This window comes from Chenopodium quinoa, unplaced genomic scaffold (genome assembly GCF_001683475.1).
Source record: "Chenopodium quinoa cultivar QQ74 unplaced genomic scaffold, ASM168347v1, whole genome shotgun sequence".
NCBI lineage: Eukaryota > Viridiplantae > Streptophyta > Magnoliopsida > Caryophyllales > Amaranthaceae > Chenopodium > Chenopodium quinoa.
Window position 1 is genome coordinate 1,404,229 of NW_018745281.1, and position 11,207 is coordinate 1,415,435.

Consider the following 11,207-nt stretch of genomic DNA (forward strand, 5'->3'; position numbering starts at 1 on the left):
TCAATTCATCTAACTCATTTTTGGATAAAGGGAACATAATCAAGAACATGGAACCTAGAAAAGCAAGGACAGTAGCTCGGTAACAGAGGAAATCCAAAGCACAGACCACAGTAAGATTTAGAAAACAGAACATAGAGCCGAATGATATATCAAGGAGCAAAAAAAGAGTTCGGATTGCATAAAGCTACATAAGCGAATTGCCTGTTGGGTTCTGTTTATAGCAAATTGTCCAAATACGCCCACCCAAACAGATTTACATAAAAAAGAACAAAGGTTGCAGCATAATTATGAGCAATGTCTGAGCCAAAGTAATGTCAATAAATAAGAAAAGTATCATATTGATGCTTTCTTCGGCTTGAGTTTTTACTCTGTATGTGTGTATGGCTATATGTTTATCAGTTTATGTACAAAGGGATATCGAACCAACATTTAAATTTCATGAAGTACGGTGTATGTTTTTTTTTCAAAAAAAAAAAATACAATTACAATCTCTCTACCTTTTGTCATTTACTATTATACATGAACTAGATATATGAAGCCACTGGGTTGCTTGGTTGTATTCCCATCCCTCCTGGTGAAACTAGGTTAGATTTCTAATCTAATTATCAGGTGGTGAGTTTTCCCCATTCCTTTCATAGTCAAATTGAAAGCACGTCTATCCAAATGTCTTGAGTTAGTTTCCCCCTTACACTTTCACAGTCAAAATTAACAAGAAAGTGTATCTTTTGCCTGTTTAAAACAGCTCAAAAGGCAGAAAGTTTGTAGAATAGTTCTTACTGCTTTGAAATATTAAAAGCTTTTTGATAGAATTAAAATCCCTTGTTCTTGAAAACCTTAAATTTTAGCCATTTTTTTTTTCTTCTGTGTTCTTTTACTTTCTTTACTTGTTCTGTGCTTCTTGATAGTTGTTGTGTCTATTATTGTTATCTATTCAATTTTTTAAATTCAATTTATGGTACCTGTGCTTCTATGTATTTTGGTTTGGATCTGTTTTATGGCTTTGGTTAAACGATGTTTTGGCTTGGTTAATGGAGTTGCTATGGCAGCATCTCTCAAACTCTTTGTGGTTTATTAAGTTTTAATATATTCCCTTTTCCTTAAACATACAAATAACACGATCAATAAACAAATGAATATAGTTGTATCCCTGTTGATTGCTCTCAATTTCCTGACCCACACTCAGTGTATCAGTCTCCAAACACACTTTAGTATAGCCAAGACATTGTGCAAGCTCCATCCCAAACAAAGAGCAGCAGCCTTGGCAACACTTGGATCCCAGTTTTCGTCTTGCAGCAGTAGCAATAAGAGCACCATTTGAGTCATTAACCACCAATCCCAAGCCAACTTATTTCTCATTTAAGATCGCAGCATCAGTATTAATCTTCACTACACCAGCAGGGGGACAGTTATTAATCTTCACTCTCCCAAACACTCTAGCAAAATACACCTTATAATTAGCCACATACCTTAGAAAACCTGCTGCAAGCATTCTTGGATCATGGTCTGAAGTGTTATTGATGGTCTTGTTATCACAAGTTAATAAGACAAACTCAAAAGTCTCAAAAGTTAATATAATTTCACTAACATCTAGGCAATTCTCCATGCTATCACAAGTTAACAGAAAATATATTTTGTTAATAACAAAATAATGTCAGAGTATTAAAAAATTATGACTCACAAACCCAAGCCATGATTTACACCCTAAGTACTAATTCATAATTTTCAATGTTACTCTATCAACCAGCCTTTTCAATTACGAAAATTGTCATTGTTATATGCACTATTCACCACCATACAACAATTATCTTTATACCATCACTCTAACTGAAAATTGAGCGTCTATTATAATTCAATAATACCAAAAAAAAAAAATACAGATACAATCATCTAATTCATCTTGATAAAATTGGCTTAAAACGGCTCAACAAATCATCAAAAAATTACCAACCATAAAATTATCCAAACAAAACTAGAAAAATTACAGATTTTAGAATCCAAATTGCAACTTTTCTCTGTTGAACAAAATTAAATCACAAAATTAGCTAAAAGAATTGCAAAAAATCAAAGAAAGAGAAGGAATTTACCAGAGGAGGAATTAGTAGAGAGATAAGAAGAAAGGTTGCGAGAGGGTGTATGTTCGAGCAATGAAAGTCTTAGCAGCAGCAATAGCCAAATTCTCTCTCCTCTTTCTTGGCCACCATTGAAAGACAAGAAAAAAATTAGTTCAAGGTATACGAAAATAAACCCCCAAAAAAAATTAGGGTTCATAAATCGAAAACCATTCAAAATTCAAGCTATACGAAAATTCGAGCAACAATGACCTACTTATGAGAAGATTATTTGCAATGGCGACTGAGAACGAAGCAGAGCAGCAATGGCGAGGGGGCGACTGAGAAGAGTCTTCGCGTGCAATGGCGAGGGCAATTGAGAAGTTTAATGGGTTTCAATTTTATTTTTGCCTCTAAAATATTTCACCATTTCCCGGTTTTTTTTTATATTATTTTTGGACAAAACCGTTGGATTAGGTCCTTGTTTATTTATTTATTTATTTTTTTAACCATCCGTTGTATTAGGTGTTATTCACTTTTTTTTTTTTATTTTGGGTTGATCCGTTGGATTAGCTCAATGAACACTATCCGTTGTATTAGAAGAATAATCCGTTGGATTAGCTCATCTAATACAACGGATTAGTATATCTTATAAACCGTTGTATTAGACCTGTTTTAGTATAATTCGTTGTATTAGCCTAGTCTAATATAACGGTATGAAATTGGCCGTTGTATTAGCTAATTTTGAACCGTTGTATTAGATTAAAAATGTAGTAGTGAGATCACCCTTTACTTTCCGCACCTTTTTTACTCCACACACAAGTACTAACTTGATCGTCGGAGGCGGAGCTCCCACCACCCGGAGTCTCCGTTGTTTTGCAGGTACAGGCGCAAAGATACCAGTCCCGGAATTGTAACTCTCCCGCAGGACATCAAAAAACTCCGAAACAGAATTAGTAAAGGGAGTATTAAAGTCTTAAAAGACGAGGTTGAGGATTCGAGGTGCCTTATGCACTTAAGGTGTTTATACACCAAGGTAGTTAAAGGATTCAATAATAAAATATTGTTTGTCACTAATAAATTAAGAATTGAATTGGAAACTTAAATGGTTTGAATGATTGATGTATGATTGGTTGTGTTGTTCTGCATTTGAGTCATCACCAAGTTTAAACTGGTAAATCACGTAAAGTGCAAGAAGGATGAGCAATAAAACTCTGGATTTGTGCACATCTAGAGTAATGACAAACAGGGGTTGAGATTCACGGGGTATTAACCGTGTACTTTTCAGAGGCCGTCTGATCTACGAGTCTCTTGTTTTCAAATACTTTTAAAATTATAATGAGTTAGATGAGATCTCATACTAGCTATGGCCACGGAGTCGTGCCCGTCTGCCATTGGGTGTTTATTAATGTTTCCGAAAGGAGGCATATGGTTTTCTTTTATTAATGTTCCGAAATGGAGCATAGGGGGACAACCTGGTCTATTGCTTAATCCAATCAATGAATGAAATGAATTATTTATTATTAATTAGTGAAGTCTTAGTAATGTTAACAATTGAGTCATGTGTTCGAGTCAATGATTATGTTGTGTGTGTGCAGATTGATTTTTAGTAACATGCTAGGGACTCTTTGCTATATTTCGTAGCTTGTATGTACTCAGCGTTGTTGATTGCGTGCTTTTGTGTGTCTTTTCTTGGTCATGGCCTTCGCCTTTCAATGACCCTGTAATGATCCAATTTTTACACTTGTAATATTGGGGAGCAGATTAATCACAGGTTTTACCCAATCCGAACTTGCATCAAGGTGTTGGGATTTTGAGTGGAGTGTTGGTTAACCACACAGTTTATTTCATTTCATTCTATTTCATAAGTTGGATTCATTTTGACTCTAATTTTATTTACTTACTATTTTAACGAGTTTTGAATAAGGGTCATAATGGTTCCAGCTTGTAAGACTAAATTTTGTTTTGATTATTGTTTTCGGAAACCTATTTATAACTGAGTTAGTTTTTCCACTGCTAAATTCTGAACTAGCCTTAACGTTTGAACACGTGGCGGTAGCACGTCAGTAATTCTCTCGCAGATTATTAAAAGTATTTACAGGTTTTAAAGAGTGAATTATTGGGGTGTTACAAAACGGGCTCAAGACTCCGTTTAACAAAAAGTAGGAGAAGGTAAGAGACACCAATAAAAGGGCGACTAAAGCCCTTAACTCTGCTCAATATCGATCTACCTTGAATGATATTAAGTCAAAAGCAAGGGAGATGAAATAGGAGGAGATCATTAAGGAGTTGACGGTTGCCCTGGAGACGGCCTACAAGAAGACGTCTGACCTCGAGCTCGAGCTTAAAAATGCTCAGTTGGATCTCAAGGCTTTGGAGGATGCCGACAAATAAAATACGTACCGAGATCCGAGTAGACGTTGGCCGGCTCAAGGACGAGATAACCAGAATGCGGGGCGAGTACAAGACTGAGCTCGAGGCAGAGTAAGAGCGGCTGGTGGATGAGAATGAAAAAGATTGCTAGGAGCGCATGAAGATAGTGTGGAACCTCATCCATCCAAATTTTGACTGGGACTACTTCAGTTTGAAGTACAAGTATGGCACTGAGGTATACGATGCCCAGACCCTAGGTCTGCCATAACCGGCTCCGTTTAACGAATGGGTCGGCATTGAGCCGTCTGATGAAGAACAGGAAGAGGGCTAGGGCGAGCTGACCCTAACCAAGTTCAACCAAGGCAAACAGGAGATGAGCTCCCCTCTGGCCATGACCAGTAGGTGCCCCCACCTCAACGGAATCAACAGAGTTAAGCATTTCTCTTTCGTTTGTATTTTCGGCCTGCGAGCTGAGTATTTGAATGTATTTTCAACAAGCTTTTTTTTTTCTCCCGGATGTGGATCCGGTATGACAATTTTCTCCCCCGGCCTTTAGGTCGGGTGTTATTAATGAAGTAGCCAACTGAGTCGGTTTTGACAATTTTGACAATTTTTTCACTTCCAATTTTTATAATTCGTGATTTATTTATTTTGCTATATACATGCTTCGATATTGCCTAACTTAGTAATTGCATGCGGCAACTAACAAACTGACTGGCGTTTTACCTCTGGGCGGCTGTGTGGTTAGTTTCAATAGGTTGATTGATTGGCTCAGGGACTTTTGATACTTTTAAGAGTATGACAAGTTCCTTAGTCAATCAATCACTACAATGATTACCCCAAATCAAGAGCATAGCCGCCCAAGATTCAGGCGATATAAGTTTTAGCATCCAGACGGTGCTAAAGATTACCTAGTTTGCTAAGCTAGGAAAAACATTATTCTCCGTCTGGGTTGTCTGTAATGAAAATACTCTTACATCCCTTTTACCCATTGGGGGATTACCTAGTTGAAATGACGACCGGTTACCGGCTGGTGTCAATAAGACATGCGGTTATATTATGCCGTTTAGGTTTCACCTTAGATTGTTCATGTCAAATGACTATGAGTTAGCCCTTATTGGGTCAATCAATTTTGGCCGCTTGTTTTTTAGTTTATAGAACATGCAATGTGCCATCCTAATGGGAGATGCTCTCTGCAACGAAGTCACCCGTATGGATGTCGCCGGATGTCGTACTCATGTTGGAGCAGACGGTTGGTTTAGATTTAGTCGTCTGCACATTGCACAGGTTAATGATTGAAATGGTTTCATATTTTCATGTTTATAGCATGGTTGATGATTGGCTGTACAGATTAACAAAAGCTTTTACCTAGTGTTATCTATATAGTTATAATACATAATACCTATATCATATTCAATTATAACTATTATGATCTGTTGTATATTTTGTAGTTCTTCTCGATATTCAACTGATAATGTTGACATGATTAAAGACTTTTGGGCTAAGTATGTTCTCGAGCTTAAGCAAGATAATGCTAATGAAGGAAATGAAGATGGTATGGACATCACCTAATGATTTTGATTTGTCCATTATTTTTTGGGTTAAGTAAGAGATTTTTAGAAGTGTATGTCTTGTAGGTTAAATTAGATGGCATGAAATTTGCTTAATGAGTTTGGTGTATAATTTTGAGGAAAATTTTAGGGTTATTTATTTATTTATTTAATGTTTATGTAAAATATTTTTGGAGGTCAAACTAGATTTAATGATTGTGTTGTAATTTTCTAAAAAAAAAAAAATGATTGTGTTGTAAAAGTGCTTATTAACTTTTGTTTATGAATTATATGATTTATGAACATTACTCTCTCCGTTTTCAAATACTTGCTCCATTTCTATTTTTTGCACTATTCATCTATTCTATTTTGACTAATGTTAGTGATTTATACATAAGAAAATATATAGTTTTGTGAATATTTGTTGGAATCGTCTCAATAAATAGATTATTAATACTCATTAATAATTAAAGATATAACTGATTAAAGATTTGCATCGGCATACGTGCCTAGGAGAAATAGAGCAATTATTTAAAAACGGAGAGAGTATTGTCAAAGAGACATGTTGTCTCAGGTATGAGGTCTTTTATTTATTGCAAAGAAACCGCTCTATATATAGAGGAGGTCTGATTGCCTATTACAACCGATTTTGGCCAATTTTATCATACAAATAGATAAAGTTACACTAAAATTATAAATTCTACGTAACTGTTTGAGATAAACTTAAATAAAATAAAGGCAATGATATAGACAATATTATAACGATACAAAAGTCTACCTTCAATTTTCTCACTCACTATTGTTATCATTGCTATTTGTTCAAATTAAAGTAATATAATAAAAAATTCTTGCTTGATAATGTAGATGGATGGGAGCATATATAGAGTAAGCTACACTAGGATTGGGTAGTAGATATTAGGAGAGCTTGTTATGAGACTGAAAATTTTACTAAATGCCTCAAGTTTGAAATATTTAAGAAGAAGAGATACTGGATTTATCATGTCTTACTAGACAAAGTGGGGTATGTCTTCTAAATTCCGTGAACTGCTGAAGAAACTGTATTCTCATCAAATGCATCAGATTAGTTTACTGCAAGAAGTCATGGAATCAATGATAAGAGATACCTCCCTATGGACAAAGAGCCAATGGTTGTACCCAATGATGACAGCTTCCGAAAAAAGCAAGATAAAGAAAGTATCATCCAACGACTCTTACATCCTAGCACCAGTAGTATAGTTGTGATAGCAGGATGTTTGGGGTGGGCAAAACAACACTAGCTCATGTGGTCAAGAATGACTTAATTTAAGAATCCAACATTACTTTGACTACAAATTATGGGTTTTGGTATCAGGGGATTTTAATCTGATGAAGGTTTTGTGCTCAATGATCCTACACCTGCAGCTTGAGCAAAAGTCAACTCAAGTCTCTTTCCTTCAGAGTAACAATATGCACAACTGGGATTATGCAAGGAAAAAAGGGCTCTCATTGTGTTGGACGACTTGTGCAATTTTAAGAAGCCTCAATGATCCAATACCCAAAATTCAACATCATGTATAGTTGGAGCTAGCAAAGCCTGATTGATGATACAAATTTTAGGTAGAATATTGAAATGAGAATTTAAAAAAGAAATATTGTGTCTTAAAGAGAATATCTTGATGGACAATTTTTTTTTTTTTTTTTTTTTTTTTTTATGGGAATGTACAATTTTTTTTTTTTTTTAAGCCTGTTCTTCCTACCCTTTTATGCTTCGCGTTGATATATTGATGAGTTAGGACTATGCTGACTCAGTGACTCTTAACCCAATCTTGTTTCTCCTCCATGCAACAGTTGAAGCTAAGCAAGGGGCAATTTTTAATCACTAATGTTTCAAGTGAAGCAGAAAGTCCTCCATCTGGAAATAATGGTGTGAGCTTGGTTTTATTCCAAGTATTCTATAGCTCTGTTTTGTCAGCTCACATAGTGCAACCAAATTTTCAGGGCAGCTTAATCATTAGGTTTATCAGGTTCTTTTTGCAAGCTCACAATGAATCAAGTAGTATTCAAGTTAAAGTTGTTAGTATGGTATAGTGCCACTATTAATGGCGTTTGGTAGTAGTCCATCATGTTATGCTAAGATCATGGAACTTCAAGTCTTCATCCATTTGGCCACACACTACATTATATTCCTCCTCCGGTATCTCTTTCAATAGCAATTTTATGCACAAGTTGGAACAACTAGATTGTCAATCACTAAGTCCCATACTCCTAGATGATTGTACACCTTCACCTTACCAATTGGTGAGAGTGGGGGATAGCTCAAGTGGTTAGAGCTTCCCTCCCGGTTCCAGGTGATCCTGGGATCGATTCTCATCACTTGTTAAACACGGGTTTGGGCCGTACCCGCAAGTCAAGAGAGAGAGTCCACTTCACAAGTCCAAAGGAGGTTCCATCCCAAAACCATATGGCAATAGGAGGAGTAGTCCCTTAGCCTTATAAAGTGATTAACTCTCTCTTCTTCAACCAATGTGTGACACTTACATGTGGTGATATTTTTGGGAGGTCTATTCTTCAACACTCCACCTCACATGTAAGGTCCCTTTTTGAACTTTGTCTCATGTGATTTGTAGAGTGCTTCTTCACTCCCCCTCACATGGACCTACTCTTGGCCCAATGGACTTTAGCCATTTAGGATCCCATATCGTGGGCCTGCTCTGATACCATGTTAAACACGGGTTTGGGCCGTACCCGCAAGTCAAGAGAGAGAATCCACTTCACAAGTCCAAAGAAGGTTCCATGCCAAAACCACATGGCAATAGGAGGAGTAGTCCCTTAGCCTTATAAAGTGATTAACTCTCTCTTCTTCAACCAATGTGTGACACTTACATGTGGTGATATTTTTGGAAGGTCTACTCTTCAACATCACTCGCCCTTGTGGCTCTCTAAACACCAAAAAAAAAAAAAAAAATTACCACTTGGTAGACAATGTATCATGTATGTAGATCTGACTATGTAGATTAAGATTATTACCATAACTTTGAGTAAAAAAAAACATTTAACTTTTTCCTTCAATTTGAAGTGAGGAGTTAGGGTGCTTGGTAGAGAGAGAAAGCAATGAAGATAAAGATGAAATGACAGACAAAGGAGGAGATGGATTACTGTTTCTGAATTTGAGGGGGTCAAAAGGGATATACATTCAATGTAAATTAGTTTTTATTGGAGTGATAAAGGGGTGGGTAGATATGAGGGTGAAAATCAATGTAGAATATCAATAAGAGCACTGGGATATTTGTAGAGGTGATCAACGTCGACCCGGTCAATTCAGTCCAAAAATTGGGCGGGTTGGGTAAGCCTAAAACACATTTTTAATTAAAAATCTGAACCCGGTCCGAAAAAAGCCCTCTTTGACCCAACAAGTAATTATATATCTCTACACTCTAGAGTACGGAACTCTACCTACACCCTCGGTAAAACGACGCGCATAATACTAAATAAGGACAACTTTTCTATTTTCACTCTCGTTTACTCCGTCCAAAAACTTTCTCCATTCATTTTATTATTCACCAAATCTTCATTGCCGACGCGTTATTGAGGTACCAATTTCTTCCTTTTTTTTTTTTTTGAAACCACTAATTTTTCTCTTCTTTTTTCAATTTGATACAGTATATTAATTTGTGAATCACCTCTAAATATTTGAGAGATTAAAATCTGATCACGAGGGTATAATGGGATAAAAACATCTATTAACTACGAAGTATTTGTTAGAATAGGTCATGCTGACATCGTGAATTGACAAATGCTTATGAATTTTTTTTTGCCAAATCCGAGTTCAATTTTAATCGACAAAATGACCTTAAAACCCTTCAATGAGACATTTTACAACACGGATATCGATAAAAAAATATTAATTATTGGAGAGTGGGCTCCATTAACAGTAATTCAATCAACATAACGAATTTGTTAACGACAGAATAACGGTAAGTTAAACATGATGACTAATTAAATCTTAGTATTACAACATGGAAAATACAATATTAAAGGGTTGTAATGTTGAATTTTTCAAAAAAATTTAAACTTAAAATTAAAATGATGTAAGACATGTAGTTAATGTTACTGTCTTTTCTCAATCCAATTAAAGTGATAAACTTGTACTATCTCAATGTAAACTCTCTTTTCTCAATACAACTTGATAGATGCAATACAACCCAAATTTTCTAATACAAAGAATGAAGTCTATCAACATAATTGGTGGTATCAGCAACTCAGCATTAACCTGGTAAATCTTTCCCTCGAGCATTAAATTAATTTCCAGTCTTATTTGAACATTAAATTGTGTGATTAAACTAAGATAATGGTATTTAATAGATTATAATTCGGTGATCATACCACTTTAAATTTTTAATGGCTTTTATGATTGTGAAACTTGACAATGTTGCACAATTTTTTGATTAGTGCTATTAGTAATTGATGTAGATTTTGATTTGTTTGATAATGTGAGCTCAGTTAGTGGTGGAAATTGGAACATTTGATTCGGAATAGACTGTATCTGGTCGATTGAATAATTCGGTTCGGGTCATTATCATTAATCTATTTTACATAAAAGATAATCACTTTTAAGTCTTAAGTCAATATTTTGGTTGGATGTGTTTGGACTGAGTCAAAATCTGTCAATTTTGCCCATTTTGCCATTTAGTGTGTAGAAAATGAACTCCACAATTTTTTGATTTTTAAACAACCAATTTTATTAATAAGAATTGTGCATCGCTCAGGTTTATCACCTTGAAAAACACAGATGTTCATAAAATGCTTTGGGGTAAAACCGCCAACATTATTATTGGATTTACCTATAAATAGTGCAAATTTACGCCATTTAGTTATAAGTTTGCCACTTGATAAACAACCGGATAAACTGCATTATGTGAAAAAATTGTACGGATTGGTGTATAACTTTGTTGGAAAACATTTGACAAATAATATCTAGTAACTGTCGTGTTTATCAATTTTAAATTACAATTTACAAAGATAAACTAGTCTTAAACATGGAATTGAGGCACTCATCTATCTGTAAATTTTTCAATTTGAATGGACCCAAAGGGTTGAGTGATTCCTTAAACAACTGAGCAGCTTTAACTTGGGTGTTAGAGTTCCTGTAGGTGTTTGTTATATGTGACTCGTCCCACATTAGATGAAAGGATGGAAATATAACTCCTTATAGGCTTAAAAAGATAAAATTATAGCTTTCTCTACTGATTTTGGAATA

At 35.3% G+C, this 11,207-nt stretch overlaps 1 long non-coding RNA gene across 2 annotated transcripts; it reads right to left on the bottom strand.

Annotated features, from left to right (window-relative positions):
• Positions 1-217: 217 nt before the first annotated feature.
• On the bottom strand, positions 218-2,851 carry LOC110711768. Of its 2 annotated transcripts, none has more exons than XR_002509423.1 (3): positions 2,326-2,851; positions 2,085-2,189; positions 218-1,433 (listed from the first exon to the last, which is right to left on the bottom strand). It is a non-coding gene; the product is annotated as an uncharacterized LOC110711768 (long non-coding RNA). The 2 variants fall into 2 exon arrangements; XR_002509424.1 differs by having other exon boundaries at positions 218-1,386; positions 1,467-2,189.
• Between the last annotated feature and the right edge of the window lie 8,356 nt (positions 2,852-11,207).